The sequence below is a fragment of the Macrobrachium nipponense genome, chromosome 28 (genome assembly GCF_015104395.2).
Source record: "Macrobrachium nipponense isolate FS-2020 chromosome 28, ASM1510439v2, whole genome shotgun sequence".
In the NCBI taxonomy this organism is placed as follows: Eukaryota; Metazoa; Arthropoda; class Malacostraca; order Decapoda; family Palaemonidae; genus Macrobrachium; species Macrobrachium nipponense.
Window position 1 is genome coordinate 66,546,560 of NC_087217.1, and position 20,000 is coordinate 66,566,559.

The 20,000-nt window shown below is 37.9% G+C and overlaps 1 protein-coding gene and 1 long non-coding RNA gene across 3 annotated transcripts in view; both read left to right on the forward strand.

Annotated features, from left to right (window-relative positions):
* Positions 1 to 20,000, forward strand: part of LOC135201849 (ubiquitin carboxyl-terminal hydrolase 31-like) — a 269,858-nt gene that overhangs the window by 127,922 nt on the left and 121,936 nt on the right. The gene's annotated exons all lie outside the window — the stretch shown is intronic.
* Positions 6,425 to 20,000, forward strand: part of LOC135201851 (uncharacterized) — a 39,628-nt gene continuing 26,052 nt past the window's right edge. The window contains exons 1-2 of the long non-coding RNA XR_010311620.1: positions 6,425 to 6,526; positions 6,842 to 6,885. This is a non-coding gene — a long non-coding RNA (uncharacterized LOC135201851). The remainder of the gene's footprint in view (positions 6,527 to 6,841; positions 6,886 to 20,000) is intronic.

Sequence of the window (20,000 nt, forward strand, 5' to 3'; positions counted from 1 at the left end):
TCTAAACCATATTATATCGAGAATTGAATTTCTATCACCAGAAATAAATTCCTCTTGATTCCGCGTTGGCTGAGCCGGGAATCGAACAACTCTGTTTAAAGGTTTTAAACGTTTTGTAAATGTTATCATCTCGATGAACTGTCCTCAACACGCTTCAAGTTATTCGCCGATTTTAGTGTCACAATTATAATGGTCCAAAACGACTTAGCTTTCTCGCCACTAGGTCCCTGAAAACCTGAATGTCACTCCGATTTGCACACATGAAAATCCGCGCCTTCTCGTTTCCCACTTGCAGGAGAAAATGCTAAGCGCCAGTTGGTATTTATGCGACCCAGAAAATTCTCACTTTATGCGGTCGGCTCTTTGTTGGGTTTACTCTAATGAATCTGCAGAATCTCGATTAGCTAGTGTGCTCTGAGTGATCCTGATATAATAGATTTCGCAATGTGGTGTTCGATAGATCAAAACCAAGCCAGTCCAACTTGCTTTAAAACATTATAATCACTCTCCGACAATGTAATATGATGATAATAGCATGCACGAATGGACTGCATTTGTCGATTAGTATCCGACTAGACGTCAGCAGGGACTATTCGTGAAATAAACATCAGAAGTTAGGGTTTATTAGATCAAAGCAAATCTAGCGGATGAGATTAATTCGTTAAAAACTGCCATTATTTCAAACAAATAGTGCATCATAGAAGGTCTTCTCCCTGTATATGGAACCCTCTTCATTGTAATTAATCATTTGTAGTTACTTAGTATCTGTCGATTAGGACGTATTTCGTTTATCCAACATTGCAGCAGAGATATCTTCAAAACGGCCGAGATTCAGGAAAGAGGGGAAAGGGAGACCAGAGGGATTACTCTCAAGGAGGAGATCATCTTGAGGGAAATGGGGGAAAAAATGAGAAGGGGACGACTGAGGGGTTGCCGGTACCTGCTCATACCTCTGGAGCATGAATTTCTACGAAAAGGAGATCGAAGTTCGGCTGAATGACTCACTCGATCTCTCCCCCTCTTGTGTGTGTGTGTGTGTGTGTCTGTGCGCGCGCTCGTTCCCTCGCGGGTACGTGATGTTGAATGAATCAGTTTGAGAATTACAGGTACCGCGAGGGTGATTCACTGCAGGATAAAGAGATACCAAATCAGTGATAGCTTTATCTACGAGAGAGAGAGAGAGAGAGAGAGAGAGAGAGAGAGAGAGAGAGAGAGAGAGAGAGAGAGAGATGGGAGGGGGGAATGGTTTGAACTACCTAATAATAGTTATGGATCAATCGCTTTGAAAATTTCGTTATTTCCTGAGAGAGAGAGAGAGAGAGAGAGAGAGGAGACTTTTTGTTTATTTTTTTTTTTTTTTTTTTTTTTTTTTTGGGTGTGTTGGGCGGCGAGATCTGGTTGAGTCTACGAGAGAGATAGGGAGATGAGAGTGAGAGGGCCGAGAGAGAGAGTGAAAAAGGAGGAGAGAGGCGGGGGCGGTTTTTTTTTTTGAACAACCTACAAAATAATAAGTAATTGCATTTATAATGATTACATTATAATTCATCGCCAATCAAAAATAAACCTCGTAATTTCCTTGAAGAGAGGGAGAGAGAGAGGAGAGGAAGGGAGGAGAGGAGGGAGAGAGAGAAGAAGGGCGGAGGGGGGGGGCAGAGGGGAGGAAGAGGGGGTCGGAGGAGGAGGCGAGAGGGGGAGGAGGGAGCGGAAGGAGGAGGGGGTAAGGAGGATTTTTTTAAGCGATAGAGGGAGGGGGAAAAAGGTCGGAGGGCGGGAGGCGGAGGGTGGAGGGATGAGGGGCGGGGGCGGGAGGGGGAAGGAGGAGCAGGAGGGAAGGGAAAGGGGAGGGGAGGCGATGAGGGAGGGGAAGGGAGGGGGAGTATTGGACGGGGGGGGGGGAGGGGGAGGAGAGGGTTTGGAGACCGGAGGGAAGGGAGGGAGGGGGGGGGGGAGGATAGAGGAGAGAGGAGGGGAGAGAGGAAGAGGGGTGACTTGAGAGAGAGAGAGCGAGAGACGAGTGGAGAGAACCAGATAGGTGAGAGAGATGAGAGCAGAGGAGGGGGGCGGATGAGGAGGGGGAGGATGGGGGGAAGGGGGGGGGGAGAGGGGGGGACCGGAGAGGAGAGATGGGGGGGGGGGGAGGGAATGATTTAACTAGAATTTTGTATTCATGACAACACAAACCCCCGTCATTTCCCTTATTATCCTTAGGAAGGACGAAACTCAGTGTGTCGTTCCCTTGACGTGTGACCGATTCGATTTCCGACAGCATAGCGAAGCATCAGCACGAATCCTATTTATATTGGGACGATATCCGCATTTTTGTGTCCGAAAGTATCACGTACCCTTTCACTTCATTATTGCTCTCACTGGAAGTGCGACCATATTTACGTAGGCTGTTTATACTGACGTTTTAATTGGTACTTAACGTTTGTGCACGGAGCGCCATTGGTTATAAACTCGAGGCGCTGCTGCATTGTTGCCATTACCTGGGCATTGCCTTCTTGGCCGTTAAGGTCACGTGCCACCTTCAAAGAAAGCGATAGAAGTGCCGTTGAACGAAGGGATTTGAAAGGGCCTCCGGTTTCAGGTCGTAGCGTTCAGTGCAGTCCATTACAGCAGGTTTTTATCATGGGTATAATGGCTGAGAGCCAGACTAATGGTTATGATATTGTAACTTGACTGTTTTAGTTGGAAGTTCTGTTCTGTTCTCTTTATGACTGTTGTTTGACTTCTTGCATACAGCGTTTTCCATAATTTTTATCAAATCTCTCAATAAGAGCAATTTTTATATATTTTCCCGAAATTAATATTTTAATTTATAAAAATTGCATCTCTCTCTCTCTCTCTCTCTCTCTCTCTCTCTCTCTCTCACTGGTTTTCGTTCTTCGTGATTAGTGCAGTAATTATAGGTTTTAATCATGGACATTATTATAAAATGGAAAAGTAAATCCACAGTAATATGTCTGATCTGTTATTTAAAATACAAAGCAGAGAGCTTTCGAAGACCTGCACGGTCCTCCTTGTCAATCTGAATACAATTACTAACAGTGACCATACAAGAACTCTGTTTTCGACTAGGTTTACAAATAGCCTGTTTGATGATGTAGTTGGCTCTTCACGTTATCCCCTCGTTCTCCAACGGCAAACCAGCTAATCGCCTAGATCTTCGAAGTGGCGGTTCGTCTCTTGAATCGTTTGATATGTTATCCATAGCAGCTTGGGCGCCTGCAACTAGGGACACGGGATGGGTCTCTGTTACCTGAACGAAAGAAGATGAGGCAGCGGCAGTATCAGAGGTGGCTAGATTATTGGTGTTATTACCATGCAACCTATATCTGTTATAATCTCTGATAAACTGACAGCAAATTATTTCATTCAAAATAAAATCATCTTGCGTAAAGGCTTTATTGCCTTCCATAGAGAGACCCCTGTTAATAATTGCTCCTTCAACTAACCTTCTAATACCTGTATCCTTACTATTGAAAATTACTTTTGACTCGTTCCAATTAATGCGGTGATCGTCATTTAAACTATGTGAGACTAGTGCATTATTCTCAGCATGCAAATTATAAGCTCTTTTGTGTTCATTGATTCTGATTGGTAGTCCCCTCCCACTTTCTCCGTAATATTTCTTATCGCAATCCAGACAAGGTATTTCATAAACACCAATTTCTTTGTTAAAGCTTTGGTTGGAGTTATTATTTTGCATGAGACAGCCTTTGAGTGTATTCTTATAGTTGAATACCAGGTTGACCTTTTCTTCACCTTTTTCATTTACTGTTTTTCTAATATTATGTAAGTTGGGATTAAATGGTAAGGTTAGCTCTCTGCTTTGTATTTTAAATAACAGATCAGACATATTACTGTGGATTTACTTTTCCATTTTATTTTATTAACTCATGTGATTATGAGGTTTCTATGGACATTATTGCTATGATCCGAACTAATGGTTATGATACTGTAACTGAAGCTGTTTGAGTTGAAAGTTAGTTCTCTTTGCCTTAATTTTTATTTTTTATTTGTTTTTTTCATTTTTTAAGACTTTCATGACTTTTTTTACTTTCTCTGTAGAATTTTTCTATAAGTTTCTCGAATCCTTCAATAAGAGATGTAATTAAATGATGCATTCATCTTGTTCAGTATAAAAGAATTTTGATAATATTATATTAGATTCCTTCTCGAAGTGAAAATTATACTTTTATAAAAAAAAATCGCTGAAACACCCTCTCTCTCTCTCTCTCTCTCTCTCTCTCACACATATTTTTGCATTAATGAGATCTCTGATATTGCCGTTATGACAGTAATGTCCTCTAGCTATGTTTGAAGGGAATGGACTTTTTTGTGCAAATATGTAAATATAGGAATTTATTCATATATTTGCTCAACAACGGGTGTTAGCGTTATCTGAATTTGTCATCCTGTTAACGTAGTTTCAGTTACAGTATCATAACCATTAGTTAACGTATGGAACGAATAATGTTTTAGTAGTGGTATCGTGTGTGCTGTCCCACGAAAGACTTTGCATAATTGATTGTCGGTTTTTCGTGTTTACTTTAAGTGTTGCATCGATCTACGTCCCCTCTTGGTTAGTTGCAGTTCATGACCAGCTTTCAATGTAGCCTTTCTCATATACTATATATATATATATAGATATATATATATATATATATATATATGTATATATATATATATTATATATATATATATATATATATATATATATATATATATATATATATACTGCTGCAAGGCTTTTCTTTTGACTCTCGTCCTTTACTTTACATATTCATTATTTATATGAAAACATTCCGAATTTTCTTGATTCAGTTATAGTTACATACATACATATATATATATATATATATATATATATATATATATATATATATATATATATATATATATATATATATGGTATATAACTACGAGGAAAGTAAAACAGCAGAGTGCCAGATCTTCTACATTTGTCTCTGAGCCATTCTCAAGCAAACTACACGAAACAAAATAAAAAAAAAATTCTAAAATTAAAAGAAGTGAAAATTAGTTTAGTGCATGCAAAGTTCATCGCGTTTTAGGTTAATCTTCAGATGAGGAACAGATGTCTGGAATAACATAGTTACTCCTTTATTGGATTAACAAAAGAGTAGGTTAAGGACATTAAACAAGAACTGGTCAATAGAGGTTTCTCTTTTAAACCTACCTATAACACTGGAGAGAATGGGGCCAGAGAGTAAACAGAAGTCTTATCGGTGCAAAAGGATGTACAACCATCTAATAATTGACCTAGGTTTTACGTTGCTGCTGTTGTTTCATGTACAAAGCAAACTAATGTCTATTATTTACGTTAAGAATGCCACTTTAAATGATGGTACTCATGGGCGCCAGCGGTTAGTACCGAGTATTTTCTTAAAACCAGTTTGTAAAGGGCCCAGTTGTATTGTAGTGCTACATTTTAAAAAAAATTGCAATGCATTTCGAAAATGAAAGAATTGATAATAAAAATAAACGGATAACCTTTCGACGCAAAATTAAAGTACTCAGAGAAAATGAAAGAATTGTTGATAAAAATAAACTGATTACCTTAAATGAAAAATTAATAAATAACCCGTTATAATATAAAGAAAATTTATCAACTTACACAATCGAAATGAAAAAAAATAACAGATTCTATTTTAAGAAAACAAAATAAACCATCAGAGTAAAAGAAAAATATAATAAATAATCCCTTTGATCGTCACGAAGGTTACTCATCGATGACAGCAAGATAGCTTCGCTCTTATTGTTGCCAAATGAGTTGGTCATGTACGGTGCGAGTATGGGTATGGGCCGCCAGAGAGAGAGAGAGAGAGAGAGAGAGAGAGGAGAGAGACCTTATGACAATGACTCAGGGTACAGTCACACATTTGATCTCTGTTTATCTCCCAGACTTTATTGGTTCCTAGCGATGTTGTCACGGCTGGTAATGATAAATAGTTTCTTAATCCTGTGTGCGCCATCTTTCGCTTTAATGACTTCTGACTTTAATGTGGTGACAGCGTTATTGGAGGCGATGTCACCTCTGTGGGTGACGTAAGGCGGTTCGTGATTTCATTGCTTTCGCATTATGATGATAATGGTAATCTAACGGGTTTAGAACCCATGTCCCTTTATTTATTATTATATATATATATATATATATATATATATAGATATATATATATATATATATCTTGTGGTGTGTGGGGATACAATCCACAATGAAGTAAAATCCTTCTGTAGTTTAAAATATATATTTTAAACTACAGAAGGATTTTGCTTCATTGTGGATTGTATCCCCATTTACTTAGAGGCGGACATTTAATATATATATAATATATACATATATATATATATATATATATATATAAACCTAGTATATTATCTTTTTCCTTGATTGTTTTTCATAGATGTTACATTCGTTTGACTTATCTCGACATGAAACATTCCTGGCGTTACATTGATCCTGATCCTGTTGGGTATTGCATCTAGTGACGTCACTACAATACGGGTATAGTAGTCTGTTAAGTGTTCTACGGGTGGTTGTACACGTATGTTGAGAGCTTTTTTTGTCTTAATGTATTTTGTCGATAAAGTATTTGTATTTATAATAGTGGTTTTGCTGTGATATATTCTACATAGTGACATTGTTCACAGTAAAAATCGTTATCACCTTCATTATCATTTTTGGTGGTCGTTACGGAGGGGTAATAGCCTAGTTGGTGTAAATTTGATCTTTTTCTAACAACGTAGTCTGTATATTTTCTATGCTTTTATTTTAATGCTTAGAGCAAGACTAATTTACTTGTACTTATTTTTTTTTCAGGTACGTTGTGACAAAATGTTGATGCCTGGGAAGCAGAATTTCGAGTAAGTAACCGTACATCAGTGGGTGGTATCCGATATCATTTTTTCGTTAAATTCTCTCTCTCTCTCTCTCTCTCTCTCTCTCTCTCTCTCTCTCTCCTCTCTCTCTCTCTCTCTCTCTCTCTCTCTCTCTCTCTCATATGTCATTCTAACCTGCAAGTGTTCAGTATTTGTGCAAGAAGAGCTCTGGTGCTATTTTTAGGCTTAAAAACTAAAATTATTTCAGGGCAAAATTCATAAAAGCTTTTCCTTCTTACACTTGACTGAGCTCCCAACTCCTGGATTTTTCTAAGTCATTTCACTTCTCAAATTAGCGGTGCTTTACGTTATATATGGGCGTGTGTCGTACGGTCCTTTTCAAGGAATTGCACTCTCTCTCTCTCTCTCTCTCTCTCTCTCTCTCTCTCTCTCTCTCTCTCTCTCTCTCTCTCTCCATCGTAAGATATTCCATTTTTATCAACGCCAGTGAAGCGATATATAGTGTGACTTGACTTACATTGGAAAAAGTTAGGTGAAATTTTGACTTGAGTAAATGAACTCTTATCTTTTTCTAGGTTCATTTATGACCTTTTTGGAATTCCACAAAGCTCCCTATATATATTACCATATATTATATATATATATATATATATATTATCTATATATATAATAATATATATAATATATATTACCCTTCAGGAACAGAGGCATAAGGCATAAGTTATTTTAAAAAAATTGATGCCTGTGTATGAATAAACGACATTTAAAGATAACGGTGCCTGGGCGTTTTGACTTTATAATATAATCGTAGTCTGACCGGTGTGGCAAATTAGCTTCCCAAACTCTCCCAGGGGAAAGAGATTGAGCGAGGCGGAGCCCCAAGGGAGACTGAACAATAGAAGAAGCGGACGGGTGGGAAGGATAAAAGAAGTGGATGGGGGAAATATAAATAATCAGATAGGTGGAGAATAAATGACTTGCGCAACAGGATATTTGACAGAGGAAGTTGAGGGTGTTTGAAGGGAACGTACAAGATAGTGGGCGGGATGATGTATATTTTACAGATAAAGACAGGAAGGAGAAGAATATTGCGAAAGAGTGGGTGGGATGATCGAGACAAGTGAACTATGAACAGAATGGTTGCAATGTATATTAGATAGGGATCTCCTCCTGGGTTCAACTCTGCGTCTTGTTTGCGCATGCCCAGGGATTAAGTGCTGCTACCAGTGGCGGCCTTTTCAGTAAAAGGATGATGCTGAAGGTATTATTAAAAAGCTTATGATTTCTGTGAAAGAAAAAAACATCAGTTATTTTTTTTTATTTATGATAAAAAGTTCTTTTTGAATGATGACATTTTTGTGACAAGATAATTTCACAAGGCTGAGTGCTATAAGACTAAGTGACTTATTGAAAAGAAAAGACCAAAGTGTTCCAGTTGTTTTACTTATTTCAGATGAAGACTTTCCAAATAAGGAGCTTCCAAATTATCTGTTTTCGGAATAGCAACACAAGAGGTCGACGAGGGGCGTAGTTGGTGGGAAAGAAAAAAAAAAAAAAAAAAAAAAAAAAAGAAAAAAAAAAAGGCTCGGTATCCAGAAAAAGGCTCAGGTGTGCGTGCAAATTATAAAGGCAGTCGTGCAGCAGAAGTTTGAGGTGTAGGGAATGGGATGTCTGCAGATATGTATACTTTGTAGGTCTAGGATTCGGTATCCAAGACGTGAGGTGGTCACTTCTCCATGAGGTTATTTATTGACTCGGTAATAAATTTGTTGAAATGCGTAATGATAACTATCTTTTCTTTCTTGTTTAGCGGCACTTTCAGAAGGAACTCTTTTCTCTAAATATCTATCTATCTAATATATATATATATATATATATATATATATAATTATATTATAACTTATATATTATATATTAAAAATTTTATTATTAAAAAAAAAGAAAAATGAATTAGTGAATAAATTTTGTTATCTGATTTCATTTATACAAAGCACGTAAATTGAAAGCGTCATAGTATTATTATTATTATTATTATTATTATTATTATTATTATTATTATTATTATTATTATTTGAATGTACTGTTTCATTGCTACAAGACACTGTTAGCTCCTTGCACAAGTAAAAAAAATATGCATTTTTTATAACTTGAACCCAATCTTGCAAATGTAGTGGAATGACCGAACCCAGGGTGTGTACTGGGTTCCCTTGAGCTTCCTCAGGGTTCGAATGGACAAAGCCCTAAAAACCCAGGGCGTCGCTTCGCAAAAGTTAACATGGCGAAAGAAGTGGGGAAAAATGGACCCGGATTTATATTTTCGTCCTCTCTCTCTCTCTCTCTCTCTCTCTCTCTCTCTCTCTCTCTCTCTCTCTCTCTCTCTCTCCTGAAAATGTATCCTAAGAGTGTTACTGTGTCTTTATGTGTAATCGTATCTCGGGTTGAGAAAGTTAAGTAAGTTTCCTTTGAGTATTTTCTGTTATAGATATTGAGAGAGAGAGAGAGAGAGAGAGAGAGAGAGAGAGAGAGAGAGAGAGAAGGGGGGGGCGCCGTTGTCTATAGGTATGCTTGATTGATTACGCTTTTACTTCAGTACAGTAAACCACTTTTTATCTGATACGCACCGGACGGTTCCTGACAGTTGCGGAATGAAAGTGTGATGAAATTCTCTCTCTCTCTCTCTCTCTCTCTCTCTCTCTCTCTCTCTCTCTCTCTCTCTCTCTCTCTCAAGACAATTGGCGATGGTGGCAATTGATGTTGGCAATGCAATTTGTTCTTTGTTGTGGAAGGGGAGATGACGTCACGATGGGACATCTTTGTCATAGGTATAGTTTGGGTTGCAAGTTGCATCTCCATTTCAGATGGAGAGTTTGCAATTGAAGGTTTGCCAGATGCTATGTAAAAGGTCATTGATCCGTCCCCCTCCCCCCCTATCCCCCTCTCTCTCTCTCTCTCTCTCTCTCTCTCTCTCTCTCTCTCTCTCTCTCTCTGGTGGTTGTAGAACAACTAACGCCTTCCTTTTTCGTGAATGGCCCTACGGTCTTTTGAGTCCAGCCTTTGGAGGAGAGAAGTCCTGAACGGTAATGATGCTGACGCACTGGTTCTTCCCCTTTGTGTTTCTGCCAGTGATTGAATGCAGGAAATGCGCAAGCAATCCTCGATGCCTTTGTGCACCAATGCGCATTTTTGTGTTACGCACGCTAGCGTGTCGGACGTTCCGTTGGTAAGTCTACAAGTATGCAGTTTTTATTTTAGATGCACATCTTCGAATGAGATGAATCCGAACGATTTTTGCAGTCTTCATTTGGAATATTAATTCGACCATGTTAAGATAATCCTTTCATTTAGTTTTATACATTTTTAAATACCTATTGCAGTAATGTTTATTACATAACTCATTTTTAATGGGATTAGTTTTAGCTCTTTGCAGAGAATTAAAATGAAAAGGTAGGAAAACTACAAAAAAAGAAAAAAAATCTAAAAAATAGGGGGAGGGGGGAAAACGCCTTAGTTTCCACAGCGTTCGCTGAAATATGTGGACAATTCGACGTCTCACTCTCTTCCTTGAGTAGAGGCATTTGCGAATATATAGTGTACTGTTCCTATGCAAATGCCTTCGCATATATTTTTTGGGCTGGGGTTCCACCTGAAAGGAGGAACGGGACGTAAAAGGTTTTTTTTTTCTTTTTTTTTCTATCTTTTTCAAGACTTAATCTGGAAGGGTAGGAGAGAGAGAGAGAGAGAGAGAGAAAGAGAGAGAGAGGACAAGAATTCGAGTCGGCTTGAATCCTTCCTCGGCTTTTTATAGCGTTTTTGTTTTAAATGTTCTTATTTTTCTGGCTGATATGTAGTTTATATCAATTATATATATATATATATATATATATATATATATATATATAGTATATATATATACTCTACAATGTATCGCCGTGTACTAGAATATTATGTTGTAGGAAGCCCACTAAAATTTGGAAAATAATGAAAGTTTGGCAAGATTGGCAAACCACAGCTCTATGCTTGTATGTTATTTCTTTGACCTTGGCCATTGTTTTCAGTTTTTTGTTTTTTAACTTTTATTTCTCTTTCTGAAAGAGGGAGAGAATGTACTCTTTCGAAAGGTATAATGAAAACTTTTCAATTTTTTCAAATTTTAGCGGGCTTCCTGCAATATATATATATATATATATATATATATATATATATATATATAAAAATATAATATAACGAGAGAGAGAGAGAGAGATGAGAGAGAGAGGAGAGAGACGAGGAGAGAGGAGAGAGAGAGAGAGAGAGAGAGAGAGAGAGAGAGAGAGAGCGTTAATGATCTTGCATGGACGATTGACTTTTGTTTTAATTAACATTATGTATAGAAAGATATATTCCCATCAGTGGTTATTATAGGGATTGTGACGCCATTCAGCGTAAAACAAACAGTTTCTGATGTCATAAATGACCTCGTGAAAGTTTTTTTTTACTTTATCCGTGGAGTGGAGTGAGCCACTCGTATTTGACTCTTTTAATTACTGGTATCCGCGCCCTGCAGCCCTTTCGAATTGTGTAGCAATGGCGTTTCTTGTAAAGAACTTCTCCAGTTGGTTTTGTAACCCTGGTGTATATATATATATATATATATATATATATATATATATATATATATATATATATATATATATATATATTGTAATGCAACCTTCAGTCGAATTATTGCTTTTTATTTTTAACCTTAGTTAAGCCATCCACTTTCTTATTTTATTTATCATTGATGTCAATTTCCCCTCAGAAGTGGTGCACCTCTTCATATCTGGTGCCTCATTCCTCCTTTTGAATTGTGAATCTTGGCAGTTGCAGTTGATTCTCCAGGATAAGATTATATTATATATATATTATATATATATATATATATATATATATATATATATATATATATATATATATATATATACACATATACATATATATATATATATAATATATATATATATATATATATATATATATATATATTATATATATATATACACATATATATATATTAAATATATATATATATATTATATATATATATATATATATATATAGATATATATTATACATAGTATATATATGTATATTATAAAAACATAAAGACTGGTAATGAAACAATCTCTCAAGGGCGTCTGGGATTCAGATATCTTTGATAAAATCTTCCTTCAACCAACGCTTAAGAAGATTAAAGAGAAATTATCAGCTGGGGTGACCATGTAAAACGGCTACCTGTGGATGGATGGATCTCTTGGTATAAATTACCGCTTTTTTCTGTGACTTCTCACTCATTACCTACCTGAAGAGAGAGAGAGAGAGACAGCAGTCTCTGAAATATAGTTACTTCCTTTCTATATGTTGGCGTTTTTATGGGCTCCGTTTATTAGATGGAATTTTTGTTGTAACAGAACATATATATATATATATATATATATATATATATATATATATATATATATATATATATATTTCGAATCTTGCTTATCCCGGGTGTCAGGTAGCCTCTCGGCCCCCAGTTTAAATTTTTCTTATTTTTTCCTCCCACACATGGTGGTGTCCGCCATTCCACCAGCCGAATTTTTGTTCTTATTTCTTATTTTTTATATATTTTTATTTTCTTGCCGGGACGTTACCCCAGGCAGGTTTGGGATCCTGCCGCCCTCTGGCAGACTCCCAGGACGTTGCGGGATCTATACGAGCCTGGATTGTGGAAAGGGTCTAAACGAGGAAGCTACGGATCGAATAAAAAGAGCTAATGGTTCTCGTGTCGGCAGATTTTCTGAGGTGAGAGTGGCCTGGAAGATAGGTTTTTATCGATGCTTCCTGAGCTGCTATTAGAATTGTTACGATATTTTGTGGTCCATGTTTTGCGGTCATGGAGCTGACGTACGTATATATGAGGTTCTTGTGGTTGGCGTTCAACAAAATGACAGTTTACATGATTTCATCATTTTATTTTTACGGATGTGAGATTCACCGGAAGGATTTCACTGTTAAATGTGTGTTTTATGCTGCTTATTTTGTGGTTGTGGCGGATAAAAGATATACGGATTTTATTTATTTTTTAGTTACTTATTTATTTTTTGCCTGAATATCTTTGCATTAAACTTGTGGATTTGAATGTTGCCAGTTAGTGTGTTGTAGACGTAAAACGACGTGATTGTTGAAGTGACCATTTGTTATGCAGATAAGAGACGGACTCTTGGTAGGATATGTTGACATAGATTAAAAAGTAAGGCTTTTCCCTATGAATTCTCATGTATAAGGAAAGTATGAACGTTCAAGTGATTTAGTCGGTTTATGTTTAGTGTTTATCTCTGGCGTGCATCTGAGATAGGAAGAATAACGAAGGGTGAAAGTCAGTCGGTGATACAGAACCATTAAGAACGTTTACTGGGTTTCTTCGCCGATACAGAACTATTTAGCAGCGACGAATGTCAAGACAGAGCCATTTTTGAGTTCTAAAGGCTGGTGAATGGTCTCTCGGCATTCGTAACAATACGGCTTTCAAGGTTGTGTTAGAGATATGATAAAGGTTGGTGGAGTTGGATGTCGAAATCCTCGCTGTCTTCAGAGGAGGAATCCCGGCACACAGGATGTGTTGTGTTGCACGTGGGAAATGACGTCACGGGCATCCCCGTGCCCAGAATGCTGTTCAGCTTTGTATGTAATGTTGGTTGTGGGCATGCTATGCCCTCGATCGTCCTTCATGGAACTACGTAAACTTGCTTGTCTTTCAGTGTGGTTTCTTCTCCAGTTATGAAAACAGCGGACGCAATTAGTTGTATAACATTTGTTTGTTGAAGCTTTTTTGTTGTGTTTGAATAGGTCAGAGGTGGCGAAACAGTCCATCGCGGCCACTTCTGTTTGTATGTATGTATGTATATGTATTTATGTATGTATATAAAGTGAGGCAGTTGTACTCATGATTTATCGTACTATGGTGCTATTTTGAAAATATTTTCCCCCACGTCATAATATGTGATTATGTAGTACGGTAGATCGCAAAAAGTGTTTCATTCTTTATAATCTCTCGGAGTCGAAAAGTCTGGCCAACCCTGGAATAGGTTATCGTGATCTTTAAACGTTTCGTTGTACTGAGTCAGCCCCGCCACAGAAGTGCGCGTGCGCGTAGCCCCAGAGGTTTGCTGTCTTTTTTTGGTGTCTTATAACGGGCCTCCTCATGACGTCTTGTCATGCCCGATATTGTTCTGCCTGTTGTGGGACCTTTTTTGTATTAAAGATTGATCGGGCTGGCTTCAAGGATGTGTGAATTTTCTCTCTCTCTCTCTCTCTCTCTCTCTCTCGATTCTCGCCTTCTCTCATCTCTCTCTCTCTCTCTCTGTACGGAAGTAATAAAAGAATAAATTGATCAAGAATTTTTCTTTTAACATTCAGTTCACACACTTTGTTTAGCGTTATTTTATAGACGCGCCAGTCTTCTCAACAATACAAAACGCCGTTTGCCAGAGGCGGAAGTGAGCCTCTTGTTATATGTAGTACTCCCCTTCCGTATTTTGTTTGCAATTGTTCCAACGGCAGACATGTTTTGTCTTGGAGAGAGATTTTGACCTTCAGTCTTTCAGTTCAGAAAGGCTGGAGGGATTTTTTTTTTTTTTTTATCTCATTTTACATTTGATCTGTTTTATGAGGTTATATCTGGTTCGATGTAGTTTATTTATACCGTGTGTGTTTGTGCGTCTGCTGTCTTGTCTGTTCGTGATGATAACAGATCAGTATGGAACTTTGAAACTTGATAAAAACCGCTGATCGAAGAGCAAATATATTTAAATCCAGCAAACAGTTTCGCCCCGTAGTGCCTATAGTAGATTCACCTCAGCTGTGCATTTGATGTATAGGCCAGCAGTCCCTTACGACGCTCCTGATTGGCTATTGATAAAGCCAGTCAACATAGGGCTGGAAAATTCAGTCTCTCGTCTCGAGAGTTCAAATGGGTAGGATCTATCTTTCCACTTCTCCTGAGGGATACGTCTTTCAGGAGAGGGGAACATACATCCTGCCTATGTGAATCTCTTGAGAGTTCACAAGGGTAGGATCTATGTTTTCTAACTTCCTCCTGAGGGGATACGTCTTTCAGGAGAAGTGGAACATACATCCTGCATTTGAATTCTCGAGAGAGACTGAGAGCTTCCAGCCCAGTGATTGGCTTATTAACAGCCAATCAGGAGCGTCGTAAGGGGCTGGGCTAGACATCAAATGCACGGTTGATGTGAATCTACTATAGAGCCATCACTGCACAAGCCGATGGTGCATTTTAGACATTACTTAAGGTTCTTTGCAGCGTGCTTAGTCCCCTAGACCGCAACCCTTTTCGTCCCTATTTACTATACCTCCTTCCATATTCTCTTCCGTCTTACTTTCCCACCGACTCCTAACAATTGATTCATAGTACGTGCTCGCCTACCAGTTTGGTAGTCCCGAGTTCGATTCCTCGCCCTGCCAACATGGAATCAGAGAAATTTGTTTCTGGTGATTAGAAATTCATTTCTCGACTTAATTGGTTCGGATCCCACAATAAGCTGTAGGTCCCGTTGCTAGGTAACCAATTGGTTCCTAGCCACGTAAAAATATCTAATCCTAGGAGAGCCGGTAATCAGCTCAGTAGTCTGGTTAATTAAACTAAAATATACTGAACTTTTAAGTACGAATGCGATTGCGAGGTTTCCCTCCTGTTACGCCTTTCAAACCTTTTAATGTCAATTTCCGTTTCAGTGCTGAATGGCCTCATTGGTCCCTGCGCTTAGCCTGTGGCCTAAATTTCTTATTGAAATCACATAGATTCTCGGAGTGACATGCTCTCTCTTCACTAGTGTCTTTATAGTTGGGTTTTATTGTCTCCACATTAAGAAAGTTAGCTCGACGCTCCGAAACTCTGCTTGAATTTCTCTTATTATATAGTATATTTTTATCCAATTTGTGTGGCTTTTTCATGTCTTGTCTGTTCCCTTGATTCAAGTAGCAACTGATAATTATGATTAAAGAAACGAGAGACGTCAACAAGGTTGGAATTATTGGGACTGTGGGTGCGTTTCAAGCTGTTAGATTGAGTGTTTGCGTGTTCAGCTCCTAGAAATGCCCTCCGTAGTGGGCTAGCGCCGTCGGTGCACCTCATGGGGTGTAATGTAGGCCTTACTTCAGCTTCTTTTGCAGCGTCCCTTCGGCCCCTAGCTGCGACTGCTTTCATTCCTTTTATTGTACCTCCGTTCATGTTCTCTTTCTTCCATCTTACTGTCCACTCTCTCCTAACAATTGATTCATGGTGTAACTGCGATTTTTTCCTCCTGTTAAAACTTCAAAAAAAAATTCTAAACCTTTTAAATGTCAGTTTTCGTTTGAGCGCTGAATGGCCTTAGTTGCCCCAGTGCTTGGGCTTGTATGTCTTAAAATCTATGCCGATCAATCAGTCAGTATAAAAAAAAAAAAAAAAAAAAAAAAAAAAAAAAAAAAAAAAAAAAAAAAAAAAAAAAAAAAAACAGAATTTAATGACAGTTGTGTTTTTATTTATTTATTTATTTATTGTAAACTTCAGTGTCTTTGGTGTCCAGGAAGCAGTAGAAAACATGAAGGTTAAGGTGTGTAATGATGTCTGCTTAAAAGGTGACGTGCTGGAAGTGGCGTTCACCGTCTCACGTTTATTTTTTTTTTTTTTATTGCCGTACAACTTGAATTCTTTCATTCATTTATTTATTTATTACTACGCTCTGTATAGAGGGTGTTGGAAATCATATGATTAGGCCAGACCTTCTTATTAAGCCCCTCTGTAGAATTAGGTTCCCGTTATTGCCTTCTTCAACAACGAGAATTAAATTAAATACGGTTTTTGTGAACTAAATATATTCTTTGTACGTTTCATTATTATTATCGGTATTAGTAATAGTAGCAGTAAAAGATGGATGATAGAAATAATAATGTTAAGTCTTCTACCAAAAGCATTCACGGATATTTTGTTCTTTAATTTAAATTTGGGTTTTCGGTATCGAAGCAGACAAATTTCTCTGGGAAGCAGACTGTATGGTATTTTGTCCACTCACTCAAACAATAATGCAGCAGACTTCCCATATTATTGTTATTACATTTTACTGATTGATCACAACAATTGAGATTCACCCTCGACGTGATTCGGAAGCCACGTCAAGCCGTTGGTCCCGTTGCTGAATAACCATTGGTTCCATGCAACGTCAAAACACCATACAAACAGACAACAATTGGGTTTGAATATAACTAAGGTACAATTTTCCCGATGCCATGTCGGGATGAATGGCTTTCTTAATTAATGAATAATGTTAAATGAAAGTGAACGTGAAAGATGAGACATGTCTTTGAACATCATCTTGGACAACTTTACCAAGCAACACCATATGCCACGTGTTGTTCCTCGTGAAGTGAGGCAACATTTGTCAGAAGTTTTCTTTTGGCCACGTGTTGTTTGGGGGCTACGTGTTCCAGGTCCCTTATGCCACGTGTTTCGTTCTCATCGAGGCGTCGCATCGTGTTTCTCAGACATCATTGTGGTAAATAGAAATAGTCTTTTTGTTATGTATTGTTTATCTTTTAGTTAGAGACGTCCCAAGTCTTTGATGAGAGTCACTTGTTGAGATAACAAATCTCTCTCTCTCTCTCTCTCTCTCTCTCTCTCTCTCTCTCTCTCTCTCTCCTCTATTGTTCTTGTGCGATAATCCACGTCCAACCCGATCAACGTTTCCTTCATGTTAAAAGTCAAGGCAATTACGAGGAATGAAAATGAATCGAATGCATTGAAACGAGTAACTTTTTTTTTAACCTTTGGTCTCGCTGCCCTTACCTTTTTGTACGTGTGAGCGCTCGTGAACCCCACGTGTTTTATTGACACAGATGGACTTTGCCTCTGGTGGATGATTTTTCTCTGCGTATGGTATTTCATTCTCTTGTCGACTCGTATGAGAAATAATGTAAAGTTTACCGGTTGTTATTTTAGTCCTCTCTCTCTCTCTCTCTCTCTCTCTTCGTTTGAGCCGTGTTCCGATACCTTCAAACGCCAAACCGCTTCAGATACCTCGTTTGTGCATTCAGTTCATCCGGACAGTATACTTTTTATACTTATTATTATTATTGTTCCTCCCACGCAGCTCATATCGCTTTGACACGGGACGCACACTGAGCGTAGCATGGTTGCGTGCGTGACTGGTGGTGAATCAGCTCTCACAACAACAACACGACGACCTGGCCGAGTGTCATTGGACGCCGGGCTTATAATAATACTTCCGTCCCATTTGTTGTTCTGCGTTTTTGATGTGTCTGTGATGTGGCTGTTTTGCCTCGATATCAGTAAGTTGTCACCAAGGTCCCTCTGTCCGTTTGTGGAGTTTGCGCGCTCGCTCCCTCGTATGTTAGATTCCACCAATGTGTTAGGGTAGGTTGTATCTACTATATAGTCAGTCTTTCGCTTTTCGCATCGAATTTAGTTTTAAATTTGATGATAATGTAAGTGTATAGAGTGTTGTGAATGGCTATAATTACAGAAGGGTCAGTTGTACCAGTATTAATGTAGCACGGGCATACCGTTTTGTAATTTTAAATATATTGAAAATGAATGCATTAGATTTGCTGAACAGAGAAAGCAAGCCAGGCACATTTCCCAGCTGCAAATCCTTTCTTGCTGCTTCCAGAACAACGTTCGTCGCGGTAGAATGTGTAGAAGGTCTGTTGTTTACCTGGTAATACTATAGTGTCACTCGAATCCTTGTGGAATTGGTAGCACTGTCGTCATTGACCGTTGATTGTCCGCGGCGTTACCCCTATTCCATAGGAATTTAGGTTAACGTTGCAGTATTATAGTAAGGCTTGAAAAACTTCTCCCTTTGTATTATAGGTTGCTGGTTGTTGTATATTGGGACTCGAGGAGATCCGTGTATTATATTGGATAATACATCCTCATTTGTTTGCTTAAATTTGCGGAATGTCTATGGAATGGTTGGCATTTATGGATATGCTCTACTTTGCGTGCATAAAGGACATAATTTTTTACAATATATTCTGTTAATATATTTTGACAAATGCATTTTCTGTTCCTAGGTGTGGTTTGACGCAAATGAATTTTCTTTAGCAATCTGTATCTTTATAAAATATTACACTTATATATCAACAGTAAAAACGAATTTTCCTATAGTTAATGCAATATCAAATTAATAGCTGCCCTCATGAAGTTCTAAGTTTACAATGAAACCTGCCATTACCACAGTTTTGTTCGATTTTCATTTTAATTAGCAGATTCACTGTAGCATTTTGTCAAGTGCAGTTTTATAGGGCGTGATTTTTTTTTGGTAAACGACTATACTCTGTTTTTTTTTTCATCTGTCCATCCGCCTGTGGTGTTTTCGCATGGTAACACTGCGTCCCGGGCTTTAAATAGTTACCCTATGTGTAAGTTTTAAGTAAATAAAAGGATATCTTACTGTATGCGAATTACACCGTTAATATTCGAAATAGGATATTATTTAAAGACCGGGACGCAGTGTTACCATGCGCAAACACCACATGCGGATGGACAGATGGAAAAAAAAACAGTATAGTATTTAGTTAGCACTGAATAATCCCTGTGGGATACCAGTGGTTGGCTTCAAGCATAAATTTCATATTCAATTCTTAGTATTTAGTTCTGGTGTGGAAATACAGTATTTTCGCAAGTTTTGAAAAAAAAAAATTATTACAATTGTCCTCTCTCTCTCTCTCTCTCTCTCTCTCTCTCTCTCTCTCTCTCTCTCTCTTTGTGTGTGTGTGTATATATATATATATAATTTGTTATTCTGTGGTTCTCTAGATGTTTAGATCTTAAATCTGGCTACTTTCTCTCTGACGAGTAAGAAAGGCAAAACCTATTTTCACTCATGAGTAGGAAAGGCTAACCTAAATCCTGTTTAATTTGAGGAGTGGCTCACCAGAATTTTTTTTTTTTTTTTTATTCATTGTTTGGAAGTTTAATTTCGTTGTCGTTCCGTTTGCTCTCTTGTTGGCTGTACAGTTGCTTTCGTTGCTTTCTGCAATGTTTTGAATATTATATCCTATTCATGAATGTGCACTCATGCATTTATGTTGTTTATGTATGAGAGAGAGAGAGAGAG